The following is a 23791-nucleotide window of genomic DNA, read 5'->3' as shown; positions in this document are numbered from 1 at the left end:
GGTGGGGCTTCCCGATTTCTCATTGGGAAGTTTTTTGTTCTGGACTGCATTCCCCTGTCCATATTTTACATAGGTAACATGAATTCCTTCTGCTGATCTTTCAAGTTTCCTGGGATATAAAACTGTTTTGCCCTATCTCCTTATTGGTTCTGCTGTTTCAAGACCTGTCTTGGAATGCTATTTTATGATTTCCCAGAGATGATCGTGGGAGACTTTCAGCAATTTATTGCTTTCCCTACCATCTTGTCTCCCAGAGCAATGGCATGCTTTTTGTGGGGAAGGGAAGGATTTTTTTCCCCAATAGTATTTTATTTTTACAATTACATATAAAGTTTTCAACATTCATTTTTGTAAGATTGAGTTCCATTTTTCCCGCCATTCCCTTTCCCCTCCTCAAGACAATATCTGATATAGATTATCCATAATCATTTTGATCATGTCCATATTAATCATGCTGTGCAAAAAAAAAAAAAAAAAAAAAAAAAAAAAAAAAAAAAAAAACCAGAACAAAGGGGAAGAAGAAGCAAACAAAAAAAAGGTAAAAATTGTTTACAATTTGCATTCAATCTCCACAGTTCTCCCTTTGATTGTTGGTCACATTTTCCATCCCACGTCTATTGGAATTATCTTGAATCACTGTATTTGAAGAGCTACATCTGTCATAGTTGATCATTGTAGAATGTTGCTTTTACTATGTACAATGTTCTCCTGGTTCTGGTCACTTCACTCAGCATCAGTTCATGTGAGTTTTTCCAGGCTTTTCTGAAAGCAGCCTGTTTCAATAATATTCCATTATATTCATATACCATGATTTATTCAGTCATTCCCCAATGAATGGGCAATCATTGAATTTCTGATTCCTTCTATGGCATGCTTTTTAAAGGAGCTTGTGGATGAGTAAGTCCAGCAATAAGATTCCACTATAGCCAACTAAAACTGTGCCATGAGAGGAGAGGACCATCTGGACCTCCACGATATTGTAGAATGTTTATATACAATTTTGAGATGAATGAGGGATGTTTGCTCAGCAGTCTTACAATGGAATTTTACCTTTTAGAAAGGAGCTTAACAATTGTAATAGTCTATTTGCGTGTTTTATGTTGCCTATACTGTTCTTTTTAAAAATTAAATTTTATCTTATTTTCAAATCCATATTCTTTCCCTTTTCCCACCTCCAATGTTGTTGAGAAAGTGAATATCCCCTATCACAAGCATACATAATCAAAGGAAACAAATGAATGCATTAGCCATGTCTAAAAAAAAAAAAATCTATTTAAATTCTGAGCTTATCACTTCTGTATTAGGAGGAAGATAAAATATTTCAAATTGAGTCCTCTGAAACTTTGGTCTTTGTGTTGTTCAGAGTTTCTAAGGATTTCAAGGTTGTTTGTCTTTACAATATTGCTGTTATTGGATAAATTGTTTTCCTGGTTCTGCTCACTTCATTCTAAATGTTCACATAAATATTTGCATGCTTTTTTGAAATAATAATTGTTAACATTTATATAGTGCATTTAGGCTTGCAAAGCACTTTACATATACTAACTGATTTCATTCTCATAGAAATTCTGTAGGTGCTATTATTAGCACTGTAAATCTCTCCATTTACATGTGAGAAAACTGAGCCACAGGGAGGTGCTAGTATCTGAGACAGAATTTAAACTTGGATCTTCTTGATTCTGTGTTTAGTGTTCTATTCCACTTACCTGTTTATCCGTCTGAAACCAACCCTTTTATCATTTCTTATGGTATAATAGTATTGCATTACATACAAATACCATAACTTGTGCAGCCACTTACTATTATGGGCATTGCCTGAGTTTCCAATTCTTTGTCACTATGAAAAGACCTACTGTGTTACTTGTATTTGTTCACGTGCAAGTATTAGTTTTTTGTGTTGTACATTTTTTGCAGTGGGTCAAATAAAAATTATATAATACCTGATACCGTACCCGAGTACCTTTGTTAGAGGGAATTTTGCAATTCATATCTGAGGAATATAGTCACAAATTTACCTAAGCTGTATTTTGGAGATTTTTCTGGAGAAACCCAATTAATGTTACAACAAGCCAAAGGGACCTTCCCCCACTTTTTTTTTTTTTTCAGATTTTTTATTGGGGTGGGAAAAAAAAGGAAAGAGAAAAGTTAAATGTTTTAATTGAAAAAAATATTTTGAAAAGAGGAATAAACTACCCCTCCTTTAGGGGTCAGCCCCCAAGATTGCTTTTAGTTCTACGTGAGCCAAATTCCTTAACAATGGTGACATTAACAATATTCTACACGTTGCTTATGCATGACATAAGACAAGTTCTAGGCAGTTCTACTGCCTAGAACTAATGTTGAATCTTTTCTTTAAATTGTTTTTCTATCCTTTGCATAATGGAGACTCTTCACTCTTTAAAACCAAATCTCTCAGAACCCACCAGTAATGCTGACAGCTTAAATCTTGTCAGCCTTGAAGTTCCAGGGAACTTTTCTGCATGGGTGCTGTCAATTTTGCCTTCTATTCCCTTATAAATTATAGTAGAAGAATCAAGGAGGGCAATTAACTCCTGCTTGCTGACTGTACTACTCCCCAAATACTTTGAAAAGGATTGAATTTCTTCTGGTCAAAAAAGGAAACTCCAGAAATATCAGTGGAGTTGGGGCTGCTCACCATAGCAGCTGTGTCTAGGTCTTTTCCAATATCCATGTTCTCTCTTGGAAATTCTAAATATGCTACCATATACTACTGATATGGGTTGTACCTTTAAAGTTCATGGAGTTCTCGAAGCTTAAAAAGGAGTCTTGCTCATAAAATGGCTCAGATATAATGACAAGTACAGCTGAACACCATGACATTTTTTAATGGCTTTGGTTTTTGGAGGGATAGATACGGGGAGATAGGTAATCAAACAAAATGACTTCTATGCTCAGTCTGATTTCCCTTTGTTACTTCCTAAATTCTGTCTATCATACCTTAGTTTCAGGTTTGCCCAAGGCCCTGGCATTTAGCACAGTACCTGGCACATAGTAAGTGCTGGATTGAATGATTATATATGAGGTACACTTTAAATACAGATATTTTTCTGCACATACTCAATAAGTAAAGGTCTTACCAACAATGATAAGAAACAAGCTGTATCATACCTGAGACCTATATTACACACTGAATATCTTTGTGGCAGAGAAGTCCATTCTGATGCTCAAGCTGTACAATGAGTACCTTTTGGTGGAGGGAGGTCTATTGCTTCTCTCATGCCTATATTATACACTGAATATCTTTGTGAGTGGGCAGTCTATTGCCCATCTGATGACCATGTTGTACATTGAGTGCTTACTTCTGTGGGAGGGGAACTCATTACCCTCTTGATGCCCATGTTGTACATTGAGTACTTCTGTGGGAGGAAAGCCCATTGTCCCCCTGAGATCTTTGTGGGAAGAAACTCTGTACATCTGGGGAGACCTAGGCAAAAATGTATCTAAACTGTATTTTATAGATTTTTTTTCTAGTGAAACCTAGGTAGGAATATGAGCCAAAGAAAGAAATGACAAGTCTTTTGTTTTTCTTTTCTTTTAGTCTATTTTTCTTAATGGAGGGAAGGCAAGAAAAGTGAGAGGGCCATCTTGGTAGAGTTCCTTCCAGAGGCTGACCTCTGTCCTTGAACTTCAATTTTTTCAATTCCACAAGTAAAATTTGAATGGTACTTTGGAGGATCAAAAGCCTGACCTTTTTTGATCAGTTTTCCTTCATACTGGTTACCAATATCTAAATATCTGAGTTAGAAGCAAGTGGACCTTTTAGTCTGACCTTTCTTTCTTCTGGTAATTCCTGTTGATTGTTTGCCTTTCTTCTCTGATAATTCCTATCACCTGTGGATAATAGGGAATTGTCTTCTGTTTTTGAGATAAATGTGACTACAGCAAAGACTGTCCATTTTATAGAATCCCCTAATCCTATGAGCAAGCATAATATGGTTCTAACATCTTTTTTTTTTTTAAACAAATTTCTACAGCATTTTTTCCTAACTTCTTTATACAGTTTGAGACTTTTTCAACCTCTTCTTAGATTGAAGTTGGGAATTAGATATTTACAATCTCAAGATTTGCCATGTTCTCAAATGTCTTATGCTTTCAAGTATTCATGTACTGATGTGGCTGGTGTAGCAAATGATATGGTACCAGATGTGCTGTAGGAGAGCACCAAATGTTGGGGTTTGGTTATGTGAAGAATTCACAATGGCCATTCTCTTTGACAAAAGGTAGGTTTATCTGGGGAAGAGGTTGCAGATAATAAAAGGTACAGTAGACACCAGGAATGGTAAATAAGAAATAAAATTGGCAAAGCATAGAAAGAGATTTTATTAATTAATGATGGAAAGGGAAAGTTCCCTAGTGGGACTTGCCATTTACCAGGAGAAAGGAAACATCCCATGAGGTTAGGGCATACCCTTAGCTGTCAGGCTAAATCCTGAAAGAGACTTAACACCCTAAAAGAGTTAGTTAACTAATGAGAAGTGGGGTCAGGAGAGGAAAGGAATCATAAGGCATGATGGGGTTAGGAAAAACCACATGGCATGGGGGAGGGACAAAGGGAAAGATATTATGAGGCAAGTGGACTGACTCAAGGGCATGCAGTGTCAAAGTCAGAAGTTGATTTATAGGGAAAATTTAGCTTCAGGGAATTGACTTAACTTGAATTTCTGAGGGTTACCTGCATAAAGGGTGGGACTATGGAACTAAGATGATCGCTATCAGGGCCTTCTTCCTACTTGCCCCAGGGGATACTTTTAATCAATGCTTTAGTTTCTTTATGCTCACCATTCAGAACCTCTTCAAGTGTTATAATAGGCGATTTTCCATTCTTAATGCAGGGTTATTTAAGTGGATAGAGTCCTGGAGTCCTAGAGTGCATAGAGTCCTTGAGTCTTGATCCTGGAGTCAGAAAGATTCATTCTTCATGAGTTCAAATACGAACTCAGATACTTCTTAGCTGTATGAGCATTTAGTGATTCTTAATTTTATTTGCCTCAGTTTTCTCATCTGTAAAAGAGCTGGAAAAGTAAAGAGTAAATATTTTTAGTATCTTTGTCAAAAACAAAACAAAACAAAAAAACCCAACTCAAATAGGGTCACAAAGAGTTGTACATGACTGAACAACCATATTCTTAATGCAGGCCTTCTTTTCTCTGACAGTCATTTCAGTTTTTATGGTTATGTGGATAATAGGGAATTTAGCATTTCTGCAACATATATCTTCCACTGTTTAAAGGTCTTCTTTTCCAGCAGAACAGTGTTTCCCCATGTAACAAGTGTCTACCCTAGCCTTAATGCTTGAAGGTCAAATATGTTACATTTCAGCCCTTTCTCGTGGCTCTCCAGTATCTGTAAGGGAATTTAGATGTGTTTAGTTTCTCTGCCGTTGGCTTCAGTCCCCACCAATGGTGTTCTTCTAATTGTAAGGGGTCCCCTGTATTCCATTTCAATTTTAGCATTTAGATTAGCTTTTACAAAGAAATATTTGCTTCAATGGCATACCAAGAACAAACAGACAAACATCTCTTGCAACAATTAGGGTCATAATACTTCCCCTTCAGTTCCCTCATATTCTGAATAGAAGAGGAGATTAGGTTTATACCTTATTTCAGTTACTATATAGTTCAGTCTCAAGTTCAAGTCCCAAGTCCTTTTTGGGACATTGTGACTTCTTAGGATTTCCCAGTCGGGCTGGCTAATTCTTTTGGCCTGAGATCCTGTCTTTTGGGTTGCCTTGGTCCAGGAGGGATTTTATCCCCTGCATCAAGAACCTAAAAGTACAAAGAAAACAAATGAAAACACAACCCCTAGTTTGATTTTTGGGGCCACAGCAAAAGAGAGAGGAAGAAGGCAAGGGAGTCCTTCTCTCAATCCAGCCAGTTTATAGCATCAAATACTGTGGATAAATGTGACCTTTATCCTCTACTGAGATTATATAAAAAAAAAAAAAAAAAAAAAAAAAAAAAAAGACTGTCTGAACCTGACTGTCTGTTCCAGCTATATAACCAATTAGAAAAGCTGCTCTTGGAATGAAGGCTGTTTTCTCCCAAAAGGTGGTCCCTCTTTAGCTGAATTGGCTATGTTTCAACATCCTGTTATACTGAGACCAATGCCAATTTTCTATTCAGGTTGGAGTTGTCATATCTATCTCAAAGCCATGGATAATATTGCTCATACTGCTAGTGACATGATTTTACTTGGGGCTGAAAGGACATTTTCCCAATCTAATGGTTCTACCGTCCCTAATACCTCTTTCTTCTTTAAGAGGGTAGTCTCTTTATGAACTCAGTGTCTCAGGCTTTATGAATACTTTCCTTGACATTTCTTGATCCCTCAGGATGCTGAGACCAACTTTCTATCTGCAAATGTACGGTTCATAGTATGATAAAAGAAAATTTTACTAAAAAGAAGAAAATAAAGCTGAAATGCTTATTAGATCAAACTCTTCCCCCTCTCCCCCCATTTAGTCTGTCTTCATTTGCTGTTTTCTGCAAGTTGAAGTTATTGACTATCTTCTTCCTTTGTCCCCTTATTAGAATATCAGTGCCTTGAGAGCAGGGAGTGCCTTGCTTTTCTATTTGTAATTCCAAGACTTAATATGGTGCTTTGTACATAATAAGCTCTTAATGGAAAGTTTTTCATTCATTCATGTATTCTACAATATTCTGATATTCCAAGAGACTTTCTCAAGATCTATAGTCCGCATTTTATCAGCAATCAGGCAAGGTGAGAACAAGTTTCCTGGGGTTCTCCAACTAATGAATTCTAAAACCTCTAGCTCTTTTAATCTTTACAATTCTTTATCATTTCCATGCAGATGACTTTCAGATCTATAAATATCCTGGAGCTTTCTTTTTCTTCTTCTTCTTTTTTTTTTTTTTCTTGAGCTCCCATCCTGCATACTAAAATACTTAGAGAGCATTTTAAGGTGTATATGCCATAGACATCTCAGACTTAACTTGTCTAAAATGAACTCCCTGCTCCTTCTCCCCTCACTTCTCTTTTGTTAAGGAGGGAAGGTGTCACCATTCTTTCACTTATTCAGATTCACCACTGTTCACTCTCACTCAACTCTTTTACATAATCACTTGTTAAACTGATTTGTAACTCCATGACATCTTTTGAATTTGTCTGCTTCTCTTGATTCATATAACCATCACCCTTTTTCAGACCATGACTTCTTACCTGGACTACTGCAATAGTTTCCTAATTAGCTTCCTTGTCTAAAGAAATACACTCTCCATATAACTGCCAAAATATTTTCCCTAAGAATAAGCAGAATAAACTCCAATGACTCCCTATTACCAGTAGAATTTATATATAAATGTTTTAACATTTAATGCTCTTTATAACCTATTCCCTTCCTAGAGTTCCAGTCTTCTTACACATTGCAAACTTGATGTATTTTATGGATTAGTTATATTAGCTTACTTGCTGCTCTGCACACACAGTACTCCATCTTCTGTCTTGACATCCCTTCAAGCCTGGAATGCACTCTCTACTCAAATTTAGAGTAGCAATAGCTAATGTCTTCCTGGATGTTTTCAATATGGAGAAATCTATTCTGCTCACACTAATCAGAAAAGCAAGAGGGTCCTCTTGATGTAGTTCCAGTGAGTGCCCTACTTCATCCCTGATCTTGAGTCACTTAGATTCTAGAAGTGGGGAATTGAATGACATTTTAGAGGACCATCACATTGATGTAAGCTCTCCCAGGTCTTTGTTAGGCTGTTATTTGGAAAGCCATCAGTGTTTTGCTAAGAAGGTATTCAAAATCTTTTTAGCATTGTACAACCTGACAGGGAATATGTTTTGCTGGTCCAGCCTTCAAGAGTCCCAGATCACCTCCAGGTGATTAGGCATAACAGTAAATAGAAATAGTAGACAGAGAAAATAAATAATTATTTTTTGTTGAATGAACACATTAACTATATTTTTCTAGGACTGAGAAGTATGAACAAATTAATTAAATAGTCTATATAATAATAATGGATAGCATTTACATAGTGCTTTAAGGTTTATAAGATGTTTTACATATGTTATTTCATCTGATTCTCACAACTTTTTGAAATAGATATTATTATCTACATTTTACAGATGATGAAACTGAGATTGAGATGGGGTTAAATGATCTGCTACAGGACACACAGCTAGTAAGTGCTTAAGGCAGGATTTGAAGTCATCTTCCCTGTGGTATTGTAGAACCAGCTGGTAAATTTTCAGTGTGAGTATTTACATCTCCAAAATTGGCACATGCTACAAATCTGTGCTTGATTTATTGTTTTGTTGTTTTCTAGACTTAAAAAGATGGAGAAAACATGAATAATGCAGATTAGAAAATGTGTTGTGTGTACATTTCCCCCCTGCAGAATCAGTTATTAAACATTTATCACCACATCCCAGGATCTTCCTGATTCTTAAGTCCAATTCTTTATCCATTGTACCCAGAAGCTGCTCAATGAGGCAAAGGTTTTTTTTTTTTCCTTCCCTCAATAGTATTTTATTTTTCCAAATATATGTAAAAACAGTTTTCACCATTCATTTTTTAAAAAAGATTTTCTGTTCCAGACAATTTTCAGATGAAATTAAAACCATTTCTAGTCATATGAAAAGGTGCTCTAAATCACTGTTGATCAGAGAAATGAAAATTAAGCCATTTTTGAGGTATCACTACATAGCTTTCAGATTGGCTAACATGACAGGAAAAGATAATGGCAAATGTTGGAGAGGATGTGGGAAAACTGGGACACTAATCTGTTGATGGAATTGTGAACTGATCCAACCATTCTGGAGAGCAATTAGAAACTATGCCCAAGGGCTTTCAAGCTGTGTATACCCTTTGACCCAGTAGTATCTCTACTGAGCCTGTATCCCAAAGAGATCTTAAAGGAGGGGAAGGGACCCACATGTGCAAAAATGTTTGTGGCAGCCCTTTTCATAGTGGCTAGAAACTGGAAACTGAGTGGATGCCCATCAATTAGTTGAATAAGTTGTGGTATATGCATATAATAGAATATTATTGGTCTGTAAGAAATGACCAGCAGGATGATTTCAGAAAGGCCTGGAAAGACTTACACGAACTGATTCTGAGTGAAATGAGCAGGACTAGGAGATCATTATACAGCAACAAGACTATATGATGATCAATTCTGATGGATGTGGCTCTTTTCAACAATGAGATGATTCAAACTAGTTCCACTTGTGCAGTGATGAAGAGAGTCATCTACACCTAGAGAGAGGACTGTGGGAACTGAGTGTGGATCAGCATTTTTACTCTTTTTGTTGTTGTTTGCTTGCACTTTGTTTTCTTTCTCATTTTTTTTCCTTTTTGATTTGATTTTTCTTGTGCAGCAAGATAATTGTATAAATATGTATACATATATTGGATTTAACATATATTTTTACCATGTTTAACATATATTGGATTATTTGCCCTCTAGGAGAGGGGGTGGGAGGAGGAGGGAAAATTGGAACACCTAGTTTTTCAAGAGTTAATGTTGAAAAATTATCCATGCATATGTTTTGAAAATAAAAAGCTTCAATAAAAAAAGACTTTGTGTTCCAAACTTTTTCTCCCTCCCTTCTTTACTTTCCCCCTTTCCAAGACAGCAAACAATCTGATATGGGTTAAACATGTGCAATCCTTTTAAATAGATTTTCATATTTGTCATATTGTGCAAGAAAAATTAGAACAAAAGGTAAAAAAACCACCAGAAAGAAAAAGCAAACAAAAAAAAAAATGAAAATACTATGCATGAATCCACATTCATTCTCCATAGTTCTCTCCCTGGCATTTTCCATCCCAAATCTATTGGAATTGTCTTGCATCACTGCATTGCTGAGAAGAGCTCAGTCTATCACAGTTAATCATCACATAATCTTGTTATATATAGTGTTCTCCTGGTTCTGCTTACTTCACTCAGCATCAGTTCATGTTAAGTCTTTACAGGCTTTTTTTTTTTTTTTTTTAAATCAGCCTGTTCATTATTTCTTACAGAACAATAACATTCCATTATATTTATATTCCATAACTTATTTAGTCATTCCCCAACTAAGGGCATCCACTTTATTTTCAATTCCTTGCCACCACAAAAAGAGCTGCTATAAATATTTTTGTACATGTGGATTCTTTTTTCTTTTTTATGATTTCTTTGGGATATGGACCCAGCAAAGACACTTATAGATCAAAGGGCGATGTCTGAGTACAATCACCCATAAGGAAGTATAGGTGTTGTTTGAAATTTGGGTTATCTTAAAGGACACTGCAGACAAGACATCTTTCTTCAGCTGAACTAATTTAACCTTTCCTCAATGCCTTTCTTGATTGAATATTCTTCTACTGCTTTGGATGAGTAAATACCTTTTTAAAAATTTTCAAAAAACAATTAAAATATTTATTTATTTAAAACTTAAAAACAAACAAAACAAAAATTACCATGTTCACAATTGAACATGAAAAGGCTCAAAAGATAAAACAAGTTTGCATTTCAAGAAATCCTATATTTTTATTCTCTGCTGAGCATTTTTTACTTTCTTCTTTTTTCCTCTTTTCTTCTCTCCATTTCCTTCAAGAAGGTTACAGGTAAGCACAGATATATTTATAGGTATTTGTGTGTGTGTATATGTGTGTGTGTGTGTGTGTGTATACACACACACACACATAAAGATACATATACATAGTTACCTATAATCATACACAAAATATATTCATATACATTTATGTATTATAAGTATGTAAAGCTGTACTATGCTTGTTTGTCCTTTGTTTCTCTGAAGATGGATAATATCATTTATAAGTCTAAGTCTTTATAAGATTTTTCTAAGTCTATCAACTCAATATTTCCTATACCACAGTAATATTCCAATCTTATACTGTCAAGTTATTTTAAATACTCTATTTTTAAAAGTCTAAAATATGATGACATTTTCCCCTTTTCATTAAATCTATTTTAGCTTTAACTTTATCTGAGATCAATGAGTACTACTACCCCTACTTTTATTTTTTTTAATAAATTCTATTCCTGATCATTATTATAATGTTTGTATGTATCTCTTATATACTATCCCTGCTGGCTCCTCTGCTTTATTTTTACCTGCTACCTTGCCTTGCTATTAATTAACCTATCCTCCCCTCATCTCTCCCTTATCCTCCCCCCTCACTTTTTATCATTCCCATTAATCTATATACCTTTCTATTCTCTTTTCCTTTATTCTATTACCTCCCCATTTTATTTTCAAAAAAATACATTTAGATGATTTTTATTCCCTTATAGATATGTATATATTTTCCTCTTTAATGCATTGTGGATAAGAACAGAATTCCAGAATACCCCCCCCCCCCACTTATCCTGATCTATTTCGTCCATGCAAGTTTTTCTTCCTGTACCTTATTCATATAACATAATTACATTTTTTATCTTTTCCGATGGTTTTACTTTTTAGAATCACATCATACTCAGCTTTACCCCAATCTTTCTTTTGAACTACGCAATTATTAATGACAATTCTAGACATGTGGTTTATATTTTCACATATAAAGCACAAACAGTTTGTCCTTATTGGGTCCCCTGTGATTAAACCTTGATGTTTATTAAATTTTTATTTTTAAAAAATTTAAAATTAAAAAAACATTTTATTCTGAACTTAAAAAATAAAACAAGCATTTCCATAATACCGAAGAGGTAAAATAGGCACCAGAAGTGGTAAATAGAGCAATAGATTGTTTTTAAAAAAATACTATAATAGAGATTCAGTTACAGTTCAATCTACCTGAAGAAATTGTCAGGCATCCATCACAGGTTACAAAGGGCTGCTATTGTTATGTGAATAGCATACAAGAGTTAGCAAGGAAAGGTTTTTATTTTAAAACAATTAATTTAACAATTGTTAACATTAATTGTTAACAATTAAAACAATTAATTAAAACCATTTCCCTTGTTAAGGGAAAAAGCAAGTTTCTTAATGAAACTCACAATTGATGGAAGAAGAAGCCGTTAAAGGAAAGACACCATGAGTAGGAAAGAGAATCTCATGGTGATCTACTCCTGAAAAGTAGTTAGCAAAAATCCACATCAAGAGTAGATTTTTTTAGGGGTAATATAACATGGTGGTGGTGGGGGGGAGGTTTCACACCATAATTTGGAAAATCTCAGGCGAAGAAGGAAAATAAAGACATGAACTAGGATATATATTGAGATATTGAGACTGCCTTAAAAGAGAGTCTGGGAAATCTTAGTTCCCATCAAAAGTTGAAGTACTAACAATAAAAAGCCAGATGAGCTCCAGTTCCTCATCATTTTAATTCTTAAAACCGTCTGGGAAGTTCCTGAAAGATTGTAATGCTAACTAGACAAGCTTGAGAAACCTAGGTTCTCAGTATGGACATTTTAGTATTTCCTGAGAAGGGGAGAGAATGAGCTAATTTCATAATTCACATCAATAAGTAGAAGAGAAATTAATGACCTACAAATGTCTTATTTTATTCCAATATCAAATTTAAACTACCAGGGATACTGTCTTGGGTCCAGAACAATAGACAACGGAAAGTTTTTGAGCAGAGGACTCATATAAAAACTGAGCATAAAGACATATGCATTGTTGGTTATAGGAAACATAATTAGAGACCCAACAGGATAGAGGCAGGGAGACTAAGCAGGAGGTATCTAAATAGCTCGGAGAGGTACTGCAGCTAGATGGTGTTATGTATAGAGTGCTGAGTGTGAATTCAGGAACATTTGAATTCAAATTTGGCCTCAGGCAGGAGAGATATACAACCTCTATTTCCTTGAGTTTCTTCAATTGTAAAGTGGGGATAATAATAGCATCTGCTGCCTGAAGTCATAAAGACCCAATGGTGTCATATTTGCAGAATAATTGGTACATAATAGGCACTATATAAATGCTTCCTATCAGAGACAATAAAGGCTTGAAGGACAATACCTATCTAAATAGAGTGTAAAGTAGATATAAGCACCTCTCTAATTCAAATTCCAAAATCTTAGGGTTAAGTAGAGACTAAATATTTTCAGTGTACTCATTTTTTTTTTTTTCTGAAAAAAGGTAGATTTTTCAAACCAGACACCCGTAAACTTTAATTCCTGGCAAAATTGTAGAGTATTTTCCTGAAGCAATTGCTTGTAAGCACTTAGAAGGGGACCATTATGATCTGGCTTGGTTATATCAAGAATAAATCATGTTGGAGTTCTTGTTCTTCTTTAAAATAATATAATATATGATGGTTCTCTCTGAGGGAGAGGTGCAGGTTTCTCGGGGGAGGTTTTCTTGAAGACAGCTTTGGTATCAGTTGAAAGTAATAATCACCTCAAAACGCAGCCAGGTAATAAAAGTTCAGATGTTTTATTGTCTCTAATATAACCCGGTTAGCTTGATTCTTAGAGGCCTATCTCTCTGCTTGGTTCCAAGAGCTCCCTCCGAATGTCTCCAAATCCAAAGTTTTGTCCTTCAGCCTCTGCCTCTGCTTTCTTTAGCCTCCAGCCAGCACAAAGATGGAATGAATCTCTTGTCTCCTTCACTTGGGGCTCTGCTAGCTTTCTGTCGAGTCTTTCAGACCAGCGTGGTCTCAGTGGGCAAAGTGCAGGAGCCCAGCCACCACAGTGGTGTGAGATGAAGATGAATCTGGTTGTGGCTCTGAGAGAGCCTTCTCTGTCTTCCCCTGAACTCTCGACTCATAGCTTCTTCCTCTCAAAACTCTTCTTCCACCACCAGCCAGCCAAGTGGAAAACTGGAATGGATCTCTCTTGCCTCGGAGAGAGGACTTCTGGAGAGATTCCGCTGAAATCTGTCCAAGAGCCTCTGTCTGTTTCTTTTATACGAGAGAGAGGAATTGTGGGATACGAGAGAGAGGGATTATGGGTTTTCTCCCATAGTGCTCTCTGGCCCTAAGAGCTTCAAGGGAGGTGTGAATTCAGATATCTCATACTAAACCCTGAAATTTCCCAAACGTGTGAACTCCAATGAGTAAAGGTGCAAACACAAGCATTGTATCAATTAGTTCTACTTAGTACCTTGTTTCAGGTTCTGGCCCAAAACATCTTCTTGTAAGAGCAGATCAATAATCTATCAACTCTACTGAGTTAGCAGTTTGTAAAGATTCCAACATATCATGTCAGGGTACCTTTTTTTTTTTTTTCAGGGTACTAGACTGGTAGTTCAGGGGAAGGATATCAATATACCTGAATTTTGAAAAGGAATTCGATAAAGCCTCTCATTGAAATGCTTATGAAGAACATTTAGGTTGAATGATAGCACAATTGGTTGGTTTCATAAGTAACTGAATGATCAGACAGACTTAAAAAGTAACAGATTCTTGTCAATTTGAAGGAATTCCTCTCTTCTGTTTAACAGTTTTTATTCAATGCTTAACTGATGGTAGAAATGGTATACTTAAAAAATTGGGGATGTCACGGAACCATGAAGGATAGCTAATACCTTCTATGAGAAAATTGAGATCCAAAGGGATAGTGATGATAGAAATGAGCAATGAACCAGATCTGAAAAGATGGAATTTAATGGGCCAGACAAGGCAACAAGAATTTAATAAAATACTTATCATATATCTGAGACAGCTAGATGTCACAGTGAATAGAGAGCATTGGATCTGAAATCAGGAAGACTCATTTTCATGAATTCAAATCTAGTTTCAAACACTTATTATATATGTGACCCTGAACAAGTCACTTAATCCTGTTTGCCTCAATTTCTTCATCTGGAAGATGATCTGGAGAAGGAAATGGCAAACCACTACCGTATCTTTGCCAAGAAAACCACAAATAGACTCATGAAGAGATGGACACAACTGAAGTGACTCAACAACATATGTCAAGCACTGTGCAAAAAGGACAAAGTTCGATATGTGGGTTTATAATTGTATATTAATTATATATAATTGGGGGACTTGTCTTGACAACATCAGTTTATGGTGTCTTTAGGGGGCTTTAAGCTTAAAATGTACCAACAGTGTAAGATGGTAGCCACAAAAGCTAATGGACTATAAGTTGCAATAAGATACAGAACTAGGGAAAAGAGTCTCACTATTTTTTGTTCTGGTCAGACCTTATTTAAAGGTTTATATTCAACCTGAGTACCATATTTTAAGAAAGGTATAGCCAGTCCAGATCATCCACAGAGAATAGTGATCAGAAATTAAGGAGATTGGAAACCCTGCCCTATGAGGGCCAGCTAAAGGAAATTGGTTATTTAGCTTTCAGAAGAGAGATGAGAGCTGCCTTCAGTTATTTGAAGGGTTGCCATGTGGAAGAGGGGTTTGATTTGCTTCTTTTGCTCTCCAAGGGTAGGATTATGATTAGTGGAAGGTGTAGAAAAGCATATTTCGGCTTCATATAAAGGAAGATTTATTAACAATTAGAGTTATTTAGTAGTGTATTGGGTTCCTTCTAGTGAACAGTGAGTTCCCTGTCTTTGTAGACCTCAAGATAACTGGATAAGGCTGGATAACCACTTGCCAGGGAGCAGTAGAGGGGATTCCTGGTCAGGTATGGATTGGACTAGGATGCTTCGGTATTGTTCACAGATGGGAAACTGAGACTCTCTAAAGTTGAATATCATAGAATTAAGCAGGAGCTGTTTGTGGGGTTTGGGAAAATTTTCTCTGAAATTTGAGAATGGAGGAAGGGACCCATTGACAGTGCATGCACCTGTATTGTTTGCCCTTTGCTTTTGAAGACTTCACAGAGTGATGTCTTGATTTGAGCATAAATTGGATTTAAGTGAAACAGAGTTGCACAAAGTCACCAACCTTACTGTCTCTTCCAGAGTCATTGAAGTCCAGTCAAAAATCAGAATAACTAGCAAAGACCTGGGATGCAGTGGAAAACTTTGGCATTTTTGATCTCTGACTAAGTTGTAAGGACACAGTGCAGGCACTTCAGCTGCCTTCATGGTCACTGCAAGAAATTGTTTTTATCTGTGTATTCTATCAGGGGAAATCTTCACATATTTGGGATAGATACCCTCAACTTACTAATAGATCTGAATGGCCTGTTGTTTACCCTAACCCAGGTTAACCCATTTGCTGAGATGGTTTACTTGGGTGTGGCTGCTGCTCATACTACAGCTTCTTGGAACCACAGGTGAGACTTGAATGCTAGGTGGACATCAAAGGTGGATGAGCACCCCTGAAAAAGGCTTGGCAAGCCTTCACACCAGAGGTTCTAGGCTTCCTCGAACACCTATGCACCTTATTTTTTTTATGTTTTTGATGGAAGCTAAAAAGCAGGAAGGGTTTTGGTGTATAAATGGTGGTGAGTCAGAGATTGCCATTATTTTGAAAAGAGAAAAGTTTAGTGTTAATAGAATATAGTAGTGCTAGAGACAATTGATGACAGAGGGAGAGTGGTATAGTGGAAAGAACACTTAATTTGGAATCAGGACTTCTGTTTTAATCTTGGTTTTCCCACTTAGAAATTGAGTGGGCAACCTTTCAACTTTCTGGGACTTGGTTTATCATCTGTAAAATGAAGTAAATAGATTTATTTGATGATCTTTAAGATCTGTTCCAATTCCCATGACATTTTCTTCATCTTCATTTTTCTTGACCTCTCTTCAGTATTCAACTCTTCTGACCTCTCCCTTCTGAATTTGATGACACTGCATTTTCTCTTATCTGTCTGCTTCCTCCCTTTTATTCTTCTTGGCTGGATCATATCCCATGCTTTCTCTTTGGGAATTACTTCAAGGTCTTGTCCTAGGCCTTCTGTCTTTCTATGCCTTCTGTATTCCATTGATTCAATGATCATCTCTAGACAGCTGACTCCTAGTTCTGTTTCTAGTCTATGGTCAACATCCTGAACTTTGGTCCTACATAACCAATCACACATTTCCTACTGGATGCCCCATAGATGTCTCAAACTCAACTTGTCCAAAAGTAATTCATTCACCTCCCAAGCCCCCTGCCTTTATTAACTTCCTTATTCCAGCTGAGGGCAGTACCATCTTTTCAGTCACTCAAGTTTCCAATCTTGTTATCCTTTATTTTTCCCTTTCTCTCAACCTCAGTATTTAATAAACTGCCAAGTCTTCATGATTCTGAATAATATCTCTTCTATCCATCTCTTTATTCATAGTTATTATAGTTCTTTACTCAGTGTAGTTGGGTCTAATTCTTCATGATGTCATTTTGCTTTTTTTTTTTTTTTTGATAAGATACTGGAATGTTTTGTCATTTCCTTCTCCAGTTTATTTGACAGATAAGGAAACTGAGGTAAACAGGGTTAAATAAAGATCATAAGTTAGAAAATACCTGAGAAAGGTTTGAACTCAGATTTTCCAGACTCCATATATAGCACTCTGTCTATTGCCCAATCTTCTACTCTATTTAGCTTGCATAGTATAGCTCCTGAACCTTCTTGCCTGGATTATTGAAATGGCCCCTCATTATTCATTCCTTGCCAATCTCTTCTCTCTCTTATTCATCCTCTATGCCTCAACCCCTGCCATCTTCCTAAATGAGAGAAATAATCATGTAACTTCCCTGCTCAATAACCTCTTGGAGCTTCCTGTTATCTGGAGAATCAAATACAAATTTCTCTGTTTTGTATTTAAAATACTTTATAAGCTGGCTTTAGACTACCGTTACAGTTTTATTTACACATTGTTCCCTTTTACCCACTTTACATTCTAGCCACATTAACCTGCTCTTACTTATTTATGACATTTTATTTTCCATGTGCTAGCCAGGAATGTACTCCTTCTTCATCCCTGCCTATTAGACTCCCTAGCTTTCTCCAAAGCTCAATAAAAGGGCTACTCTACATGGATCTTTCTGGAAATCCCTAGCTGCTAGTGCAGCCCTAAAACTATCTTGTACATATTTTGTATGTACTTATACATAAGAATATCATTTCCTCCAATAGAATATATTCCAATTGAATATCCCTTGGGCAACTCAAACTTAATTCATTATCTTTTCCCCTAAGCCTTCTCTTCTTAATATATTTCTTGTTCCTGCTAAGGGCATCACTATTCTTTCAAGGGAAGAACTATTTAATTTCTTTTCATCCCCAGTGCCTGGAACAGTGTTAGTGCTAAATAAATATTTATTGATGAATAAATTTATTCCAGCCCTAAGTCTATGATCGTGTAAGAAGTAGGTGAGTATGTACAAGAGAATATATAGAAGAAAGACAATTAAATGCTGGGAGTCAGACTGGTTTTTTATTTGTAGCATCTATTTCTGAGTCATCATTGTGATGTGTGTGTGTGTGTGTGTGTGTGTGTGTGTGTGTGTGTGTGATTCATGGCTGTTGGTGTTTCTGTCAGCTTAGGTCAATACCTTGGTTCTTATTGAGCCCACATATGTAGTGTGCATCAATATCTGGAGCAATAGATAACAATAATAATAGCTGACATTTATGTAGTTCTTTAAAGTTTGCAAAGAGCTTTTCATACATTATAAAGCAAGCCCTGCCTAAATGATTTTTCTTTTCAGCTGAACTTGGTCCTAGTATCCTGTCCCTAGAACTCAATATTTGTGGTGGGAATGAATATGAGACTTTTAGATTCTGAGACCTCAAGAAGCAGCCAGTGCCATTTTCGGGATGACTGTAATTGCTTAAAAAAAAACCCCAAAAACTCAAACCAAAAAACTTTCCCTATATTAAGTAGAAGTCTGTCTCCCTGAAATTCCCATACATTTATTCTAGTTTTGTCTTCATTCATTCATTCACTCATGCAACATTAAGTGCCTGCATGTTCCAGGTGTTGCTTTGAGAATAAAAATACAGAAATGAAATAGTTCCTTCTTCAAAGACTTTACATTCTGCAGGGGAAACAACATATGCATGTATAAATAAGTATGAAAATCTATAGAAAATAAATAAAAAATTATTTCTGTAGAGGTGGTGGGTGGGTTCTAGTAACTGAAGGAAATCAGTTGGCTTCTTCTTTTAAAGGATAGCCATTTAGATATTTGAAGACAGTAATCATTTTTCCCCTTCCAACTCTCTCTAGCAGAAACCATTTATATTGCGGGGTTTCTAGCTGATTTATGACTCCCAACTTGACTGAAAAATCTCGAGCTCCTCAATTCAGGGTAAACATTAACTCTCTTAGTACCATTCTCTCGTGGCAGGGTTTTGAGAAAACAATAGTTTTCTGTAAAACCTTTGGTCTTTTCCCCCCCTTTTGTTTTACCACTAGAGGTCACTTTAATACCAAAGTTAAAAGTAACTTCCCAGTCAAACAAATAATTTTCAAAACCTATTCAGCAGCAAAGCCCATGAAATTGCTTTGGACACACCCACACTCACCAAGGTCATCTTCTTTTCTCCTTAACCAGCTTCAAGATTATTCTCATTAGTTTAAGAGGATGGAAGCTATTGTTAGCAGTATATATACAGAGAGAATTTATACCTCAAAAACTTTATTAAAACTAGGAAAGAGGAGAAGCTGAATATACAATTTCTGTTAGGCCTTTCTTTTAACTAATGGAGAAAGGACTGCTTTTTCTCAGGTCTTTTGTTTGATCATTAGAATTATAAAATTCTATCTTGTCAAATATAACAATCTTTGTTCAGTTCTCATTTTTTCCCCCTAGTGAGTGGAATTTGACAATTGTTGATTGTTCATCTTAACTTCAGGGACAATGTACTATTTTGCTTCTACTCTCTGCTCTACAATTATTCTCCATTTTTTTTTTTTCTGGATTCTCTTTCTCCTTACTAGGTGTGCCCCAGAGCTCAGGCCTTGGCCTTTTGCTTTTATCTCTATACAGTGTCTGCCTTATAGATCTGATCTGCTCTCATGAATTCATCATCTCTATGCTGATGACCCAAAAGATTCCATCTGTCTTGACTTATCATCTGATCTGTAGGCCCAAAAGCTAAAGCCACTTCCTGGGCATGCTAAAGACAGAATCACAGAATATCAGAGTAGAGAAGGATTTCAGTTCAATCCATACCTGAAAAAGAATGCCTTTTTATAACATTTCTAACAGTGGGATGACTACTACTGTGCCTTGAAGTTCACAGAGGAAGGAAGGAATCTTGTATCTCCCAGGAAAGACCATGTTTCCCTGGATCCCTTGAGACTACCTCAAATTCAATAAGTCTAAAACAGAATTCAGATCTTCTCCAACCCATGCCATTGAATTCAACTGACATTACTTAAGCAGCATCTATGTCAAAGTACTGTGCTAAGGACTAGGAATAAAAATAGAAAAGACAAAAACAAAATTGACCCCTGTTCTCAAGGATCTTGTATTTTACTGGGTTGGGAGATGTTTCAAATTTATATGGATAAGTAAATTCAAAAAGAGAGCATTAACAACTTGGGAGGGAGAGCTCAGGAAGGGCTTTGGATAGGAAATAGTACATATCTGATCCTCTCGCTATTTCTGTCAATGGCATTACAACTATTTAATACTTAATATTCAATATTTAATCAACGGTTATAATTTTTTTCTTTAAAAATTTTCTTGGATCCATACTTTTCTCATCATTTTTTTTTCCTTCTCTTAGTTCTAGTTTTAATTATCTAACTAACATTCTTGCTGTAGCCCCTTCTTAGGGATAGGTCCTAATAGCAATACCCTGTTAGCTCAGATTTGATTTTTCAGGAGGGCAAAAAGAGATACTTTTAAGTCAATGAATAGTAAATAAAAGGAGTTTTACTTTTCACTCATACAGCAAGGAAATGCAACAAGGACATAGTGACACTTAATTTATTTAAATATGATCTCTTTCATTTTCATAAGGAAATGTATCTAGTCAAAAATTGTTCACATGATCTTCAATGTGATCTTCAGATATCATCCAAGTTGAAGAGATTACTTGGGTGGAATTTTTTATATCCTTAGGTGACCAGAGAGCCAATTAGGTTTGGGCAATAGTTTTGTTATCTTTTTTGAAAAACAACTGCCTCTTTTGGAAAATGATGAAATATTGGCCTGTCAAATCTCCTACCATTTCTTCTTGCCTCCAGTCTTTCCAGTTTATCCTATATGATACTGTATTATTATATTTATTTATCTAAAATATAGCTCTGATGATTTTATTCCTTCATTCAAAAACCTTCGAAAGCTCCACATTATATACTGAGTCAGATTCAATTTCCTTGACCTGAAATTTTATAGCCTTTATTACTTGGACCAACTTTGCTATTCAATCTCATCTCCCAATATACCCAAGCACAAAGATTCTGAATTAGTCGGGCTGTTCTCTTTACTATGCTGTACATATGCCATACTAGCTATCTCCTCTGTACTTTTGTTTATGACATTCCTTTTGCCTATAACATATACTATATGCAGCAAAGGCATATGTATATCTAGTAATGTTGGAGTCAATCTAAATTCCTTATTCTCCTTCACCCCACATTTCCAATTAGTTGCCAGATCTTGTCTATTTTCCTTACATAACATCTTTGGCATTCATTCATCCCCTTCTTATTATTCACTAAAACTCACATTAACTTTCAACTGGACTGTTGCAATAGCTTCCTAATTAGTCTCCCTGACTCATGGTTTCCTACTCTTCAATCCATTCTCTTCATAACTGCCAAAGTGATATTCTTGAAGCCCACACAAATTTGACCATGTCATTCCCTTACTTGATAAACTCCAATAGCTTCCTATTACCACAATGGTCAAACAAACCTCTCTGTCTGTCATAAATAGCACTTTATACCTTGGCTCTAACCTACCTTTTCAGCCTTATTATGCATCAATCCCCTTCATGTACTCTTTGTCCAGCCAAACTGATCTTTTTGCTGTCTCTCACACTTACTCCCCATGTCTTCAATGTACTCTTTCTTTATTTCTGCCTCTGACAATCTTTAGTTTCCTTTGAGCTCAGTTCAAGTACCATCTTCTATATGGAACTAACTGATAGCTCCCAGTGCCTAATTAATCAATTGGTATTCATCTTACTAAGGAATCTTCTGTGAACCTAGTTAGGGCAGATGATCTGAAGGATGCCAGGGCTAAAGTTGAAGACTTTCCAGTTTGTGTCTATGGGCTTGACTTTTGAAGACTTGAGGTAGCCCAATAGTCACTCATTTTTTTGAATGAAATTTTCCATACTTCCTAATATCTCTCAGCAATCTCTCATTTACCCATCATGGAGTTATTTTCAACTCCTCTCTCTCTCTCTTACTCCTACTATCCAATAGTTATCATAGTGAATTCTACCCCTATGATATTTCTCTTGCACTTGTTCCTTTCTCTCAACTCATATAGCTGTTACCTTAATTCTGACCCAAATCACCAGTCACCTTGGCTATTGCAATAGTCTCCTAATTAGTCTCCCCGCTTCCAGTCTCTTACCTCTCCAATTAATTGTCACACAGTTGCTGAAATCATCATCCAAATGTTCAGGTCCCTATTGCTTTTCTGCTCAAAAGCCTTTGGAGGCTCATATTGCCTCTAGGATAAAATACAACCTTCTCAGTCAGGAATTGGAAGTCTTTTATAATCTGGTTGCAGTCTAGCTTTCCAGTTTAATTAGACATTGCCTCTCTGCACAAACTCCACATTCCAGTTAAACTGGACTAAATTATTCCCCTGTAGTCAGCATTTCTCTCCTGAGTCCCTTTGCACATACTGCCCCACATGCCTAGAATGATCTTCCTCATCACATTACCTCTCTTCAAGTTTGTGCTTGGGTAACACTTTTCCTGAACTGGTAGGTGGTTCTACGAATAGAGCACTAGGCTTGGAATCAGGAAGATTCATCCTTATGAGTTCAAATCAGGCACTGATTAGTTGTATGACTCTTGACAAATCACTTAACTCTGTTTGCCTCAGTTTCTTCATCTATAAAATGAGCTGGAGAAGGAAATGGCAAACTATTCCAGTATCTTTGCCAAGAAAACCCCAAGTGGGGTCATGAAGAGTTGGACATGATTGAAGCAATTCAACAACCTCAATGACATTTTTCCTATGAATTTTTTTCCTGATTCTACCTCCATTTCTAAGTGTTAGTTCTTTCTGCTTACCTATATGACCTTGTGTACACATACCTGTATAACCTGAGTTCCAATGATCATTAAGATCTTCACATTCTTATTAAAGAAGAGTCTTGAATCAATTAATGTTGGGTTTAAGGTTATACTTGTATATATACCGTATGCCTAAGTAGAATTCAAGCTCCTTGAAACCAATGAGTGTCTTTATTTTGCCTTTGTAGTCTCAGTGCCTAGCACAATATAGGAACACATGGTAGTTCTGTCATGATGTGACCCTGTGGACCATAGCACGCCAATGCTATCCATGGGTTTTCTTGGCAAAGATATTGAAATGATTTGCTCTTTCCTTTTCTAATGGATTAAGGCAAACAGAGTAAAGTGACAGGGTCATACAACTAATAAGTGTCTGAGGCCAGATTGAAGTCAGGTTTTCCTGATTGTAGGCCCAATGCTTTATTCATTGAACCATCTCAATGTCTCCTAGGGACACATAGTAAGTGCTTAATAAATAAATAAATAAATAGTTCAAATGATTTCTTATTGCCTCCAATATAAAATTATTATAATAACTGACATTTAAATTTGCAAAGTGATTTCCATATATTGCCTCATTTGAACTTCATGACAATCTATGTGAGGTAGGAACTAGAAATATTATTTCCTTCATTTTCCAGATAAGGACACTGTCTCAAGAGAGGCAAAGTGACCTGTGGTCCCACAACTAGTGGAAGGTAGAATTTGAAACTAGATCTTTATGACTTCCAGTTCAGACCTCTATTCTCTAGAAACAAATTCCTCATTCTAGAATTTAATGTTCTCTATAACCTGTTTTGGT

This window comes from Antechinus flavipes, chromosome 1 (genome assembly GCF_016432865.1).
Source record: "Antechinus flavipes isolate AdamAnt ecotype Samford, QLD, Australia chromosome 1, AdamAnt_v2, whole genome shotgun sequence".
NCBI classification, from domain to species: Eukaryota; Metazoa; Chordata; class Mammalia; order Dasyuromorphia; family Dasyuridae; genus Antechinus; species Antechinus flavipes.
Note: the sequence above shows the minus strand (reverse complement) of the source record.